We start from the raw sequence: 6,023 nt of genomic DNA on the forward strand, positions 1-6,023 counted from the left end.
CGACACCATATTTATTAACCCAAAGAGAATCGGCATCATCATTATAAACCCAAAGGGAAAGACAGAAGTGTCCCACATTTTCACCCATAAACTGAATTCGGGTCCGCAGACCTATCAACTTCTCATGGTCGACATAACCATTTAACTCTGTGCACTACAAAAAAATGCTCAATTTGTAACAGTTTATTTGTGGAAGTTTTAAAAACCTCTTCTATTACTTTATTTTGTGACGTTNTTTTATCAAAACACGGCCAGAATTGACTAGATACCTCAGTGCATCATTTAGATTCTTGTCGAGATAATCCATATATTCTAAAAGATGGAAATCATTCAGTTCATAATTCAACCTTGAACTAGTATTACCTTCAACAAATTCCTGCAACTGTGATACTAGCCTTTCCACATTAAGGTATGTATTAGTTTCAGTTTCGCCATGAACAAAGTAAAACATCACCTCAATTAATTGAGCCTTCTTTTTCATTTTGACCATGAAAAAGCCATTAGGCACCAAAGTATCAGAGTAGTTGATAAAAGTTCTGAAAAATCTTAGCTCTATTTCAAGTGTCTCAATTTGATCAATCTTGACGCTATTCATATCGCCTCCACATTTCATCTTTTTTAGGTGATCTAACACAACTTCAATGCCATTTTCAGTCATCTTCTATAGATAAAGTAGAAAATGCCTGCAAGTTCACACAACAAGGGACTAAATCATACAATTGGGGATATGCGCGATCTAAATAGGTTTCAATTAGAAACAAGGCATAATATATAAACATGTCATTTAACTTGGTTTCAGCTGTCATCTATGTCCTCCAACTTTCAGTGTACATAAATAGACACTTAAATTTGTATAAAGTTGAATAAATAGACACTATCATCCTACGTACAAAGCTAGCACAATCAATTATGTTGTTGGTCAAGTGTCGTAGGGACTTTTTAACCAACTAGTTATTGTTGGCACAAGAACATTCCTTTCAAATGCTCAAGAATTTTCAGATATAACGTTACACCCAAGAGTGTAGCCTAATAGTCAATGAAATTAGGTGGAGTTAACCACGAAGTCTCAGGTTCACTTTCCTCCCAATTAATCTAAACCTTGGTGGGCAAAGTTACCAGCGCCCCCTTTCTCTCTCTCCTTATTAAAACCCCCAAATTCAATAATTAACATGCACTCTCACCTCATTAAATCACTTAACTAGACTAAATTTGCATTATTTGATGTAAGCAACAAATTCACATAATCTAAAAAACTTCTTAAGTATGAAAAATATAATTATGGATCAACAAACTCACCTCAATGATTACGAATTCAATCTGCCACAAGTTGTTGTCTAGTACAAGGAGATCAAAAGATAATTAAGAGTTTTGAATGACACAATCAAAGTGTATGAATCGATCAGCTCTGACTAATTGCATAAATAATTTATTTAATGGTAGGTAAACAACAATAATTTTGCCTAATTATTATAATTAATAATTGTTATCATTTCATTTCTATTGGCTAATTGACTGATAATATGAACTATGAATTACTAATAATGGTAGGTATGCACTGAACAACGATTATTGGTTTATTAATTAAAAATAGTGATTCAACCCCTCATCTTTGCCATTCAGTGATGAGCTATCCCTCGCTAAAAAAATGGCTCGCATATACTTTTACCATTACACAAATACCCTTTTCGACGGAAAGTGAAAAAAATTGATTTTGAAATGATTTTTTTATTAAAATAAAATTCATATATGTATTTGTACTTCCTTATTTATGTATTTTTTTCTTCTTGGTATCTCGATTTGTTATATCTAAACGGATGATCTTTTGAAAATAGTCTTTTTACCTTTACAAGATAGTGGTAAGGTCTCTGTACATTTTATTCTCTCCAGACCCCACTCAGAAGCGGACCTAGGTGGACCCTAAGGGTTCACCCGAACCCTCCCGTCAAAAAATTACATTATATATATAACGTCAAATTCTAATTTTATGGGTATATATATTAAAATGAACCCATTAAAAAACTGTACAGGCTTGACACAGTGGATAAGTGGTTCAAGATATGCCCCTAGGTCATGGGTTCAAATCTCATGGGCAACATTTTTTCCCTCTTTTTTTAATGCTTTGGAAAATGGAACTTTTGGGCTTAGACTTCTTCTTCTTTATCATTATTTTTTCCTTTTATTCCATTTCTTCTTTTTAATTTGTCTTTGTTTAAATTTATTAGATACATTCTTTTTATTTTTACTTTTTATTATTTTTATATCTATTATTTATGTTGTTTCAACGTAACTCTTTTTCATATACTAAATTGAAAAACTCTTTTAAAAAATGATGAATTATATTTAACTTGAAATTGAGATGGAAATATAATTTATTTTTAAAAAAAGAGTAAATTAGATGTATTGAATGAAGAAGCTTAAATATCGTCAACATCCGTTTAAAAATATTAATTTATAGAATTCATGAAATTTCTTTTATATTTTTTATTCTATTTCAGAGGGATGGAAACTAAACTTATTTTGATTTATTTGTTATTTGTCATTTTTACAAGTTATGACTAACCTAGTAAATCGAACTATATGAACTAAGAAAAATGATGATGCTATTTATTTATCTTCTGAATATGCATTATAAATTTATAACATTAGTAACTCTATACTTACACACTTTTAGAGAATCTTGATGATTTTCATAGTAATATGTGATTGAATGGATACTAATTTAAAATACTTAAAAAGTGAAAACTAAAGAAAAACATTACAAAATAAAAGTATAAAAACACAAGAAATTTTAAGAATGCTCGATGGAGCATGATAAAAGTAGAAAGAATTGTTTAATATGGTATGATAAAGTAAGTTAAATTTAGCATGATAAAGTAAATATCTTTCTTCCCCGTCTCGCTCCTTTTTTAATCATTTAATTTTCACTCGTTTTAGGATTTAACTTATGTAATACAATCAATCCGCTAAAATTTTTATCAATGTATCTTTGTCTTCAATATCTTTGATTAGTTTAGTATTTACTTTTATGAACCAATGAAATATCTATGGTTCTTGTAGAAAGAGCATGCCAAGGGGCTACTACGCTCACCGCGCACTTGCATTACTACCTGAACTTCTTCTTTATACTTTGAACTCCCTGAACAAAAATCATGGATCCGTCATTGTTCAACGCTATGTGCAAAAGTGTGAGATCCAATTTGGTTATGGGAATTGCATTAATCCTTTATTTTATTTCTTTTAGAGAAAGTATACATGGATATGGCAATGCAGAAAGAATTACAGGTATATTTAAGGTTATATCTTTTCTGTATTCAAAGACCGTAAATGGTGATCTTAGAATAATTCATTCTATGTTAACCAGAAAGCTGGAAGGAAACGCAAACTTCGTGAACAAGAGCTTGTTAACCCAACAACCAAACCTGTCTACAAGTGGAGACAAGAACGTAAACGATGACAATTTCTATATTATAATACAAGTACGGTTAAGTTTTTTTTGGATGTCATATCAAGAACTCAGGTGAAAGTTGGTAGAACAGTTGCCTAATTGGATTCATGATGTATTGAAGCTCTACAATATTTCAAGTTGCTTTTGTGGGGGTGAAATCATAGAATGTTACCCATGCATCATTCCCTTCGATGAATCACAAGTGGATGGCTGTTTTTATCATGAATTATATTGTTGAACATGTTAAAAATCTCTATAGAATGTTGAGCATGCTTAAAATTTCTCTTACAGCATTATTGTAAGAGGAAGTCGTCCCATGACTTTCGGTTTCGCCCTAAACCTATGGTATGGTCATCAATGATTCTAAAAAGGTAAACAAATAATGAGAATATTCACTTGATTTATTAACTGTAACAAATTTCAAACTTCCCGTTTCTCTCTCTTTCTTATCCCGTCTCTTAAGGAAAAGCGCCTCGAGGATATCAATCATAATTCTAATTAATATAGTAGACAAAACCAACGATTAGCCCTGTCTCTTGCTGCTCTTCCCCGTTCATGCTTACACGGTAACTATAGAAGCAAGATCAGAGGCGTATTCAGGTTTTTGAGATGATGGGTGCACTGTTATATAAAGGTTGATCTATGATATAAATTTGATCGGTTCGACATTTAGGTTTTTACTTTTAAAAACCGTTAAAACTTTAAAATTATAGGTCTAAAATTAATTCTTATATACCAATTACCACTTAGAGAAGTGTTATCTAATTTTAGAAAGAAAAATAAAACAAGATAAATATAAAATTCAACTTTCTAACCTCGCGGAGAGAGGTGCACCCAGTCATAATTGCATTATCTGATACTTGAAGTGTGGGTTCACACATCTATATTTCAATATTTTTTAAAACTATAACACTACTATATATGATCTTGGGAGAAGACCATGGGTTCACGTGAACCCGGTGACCCCCTTTAGATACGCCTCTGAGCAAGATCACAGATACAGACAAGAAACCCAAACAATTAGCAGAATCAGATTGAAACTTTCAGATCATGCTTAATTAGAAATGTTCTGACTTCTAAAACAAGATCATCGATGCTAACGTGACATAAATTATGGAGGTATCTAGATGATCATTCAGTAAGTTGGAATATTCAACTTGCACAATGGAGACGAGCTGAGGTAACTAAACACTTCAACTCCTCCTCACTCTGTCTCAGGAACACCCGATGCTAACATGACACATAACTTTCGGAGGTATCTAGATGATCATTTTATAAGTTCTAGTGTTCAACTAACACAACAGAAACAAGTTGAGCTGTCTAAAGTGATTACTTAGCTAGCAGATCTCAAGTTTAAGTGTATGTTTACCTCTTATGCCTATAAATAAAATCCAGACTTCCAGTAACACTTAATTTCGAATATTTATCAGTAGGGTCGTCTTAACCACTAGGCTACTAAAGTCATCGCTTGGGGCCTCATATTTTTGGGGACCCAATTTAAAAAAAAATACTTATACATATTGCTTAAAATTATATGTATTTTTAAATTAAAAAAAAACGTGTAAGAAGTATAAAAAAAAAACAAAAATAACCGTTAGTTTTTCCTACTTTTCTAAGGGAATGAAATATTTTTTGAAAATAATTTCCTTAAGTGGGAAATTGTGTTTCCTTATTTATCCCCTAAAAATTTGACATTATATTATTATTTACCTTATACTCATCTTTTTTATTCTCTATTTTATTATTTTTATTCTCAATATTGAACTCTCTCCTAAATAAAATGATTTACGGTTGCTTACAAGTTAAAAAGAACAAAATTTGCTTTTGAGTGTCTTCTTCAAAATCTTAAGAAGTGCAACAAGCAATCATTATATTGAAGGAACGCAACACTATTTCAATATTGTTATATCAACTTATCAAATTCGTGAGCCAGGTTTTATTATTATAACTTTATTTTATAATTTTTCTTGAACTTTTGTTATTGTTGATATTCTTAGTTAGTAAGTATATATTCTTGTTTTAGTTATTATTAAAAGAAATAATATAAGTAAAAAATAATGATTTAACAATTTTTGTAACTATTGCCTCAGCCGAAAGAAGTTTTTCGAAACTAAAATTGATAAAATCTTATTAAGATCAACAATGTGAGATTGAATGCATTAGCTATATTATCAATTGAAAAAGAATTACTAAAACAAATTGATTAGAACATAGTAATTAATGACTTCGCATCTAAAAAAGGTAGAAAAATAGATTTAAATAAATATATACCTGATTATTATTTTTGAAAAAAATAGAATTAAAAAAATATTAAAACCCCTCTTTAAGATTTGGCTTTAAACTCCCAATCTTGTTGAGTCGGACCTGTTTATCAGCTAAAAAGGGAAAGTTCAACCAAAAGCTACCCCAAGATTGGATTTTTAACTAAATCCTTAAATGGGTATGCCTAAAAAACAACAAGATTCACAGCACAACTTAGAAAAAATGAAAACAAGAAAGAACCCTGAGAGAATTAGGAGGGTAATAGATGCCAGCATGAATAACTTCACTATTACGAGAACTTGTACCAATTCCAAAA

At 30.8% G+C, this 6,023-nt stretch overlaps 1 pseudogene; it reads right to left on the bottom strand.

The window, feature by feature from the left end:
• Nucleotides 1–658, bottom strand: part of LOC125868642 (putative late blight resistance protein homolog R1B-17) — a 30,527-nt pseudogene extending 29,869 nt beyond the window's left edge.
• Nucleotides 659–6,023: the final 5,365 nt, after the last annotated feature.

This window comes from Solanum stenotomum, chromosome 6 (genome assembly GCF_019186545.1).
Source record: "Solanum stenotomum isolate F172 chromosome 6, ASM1918654v1, whole genome shotgun sequence".
In the NCBI taxonomy this organism is placed as follows: Eukaryota; Viridiplantae; Streptophyta; class Magnoliopsida; order Solanales; family Solanaceae; genus Solanum; species Solanum stenotomum.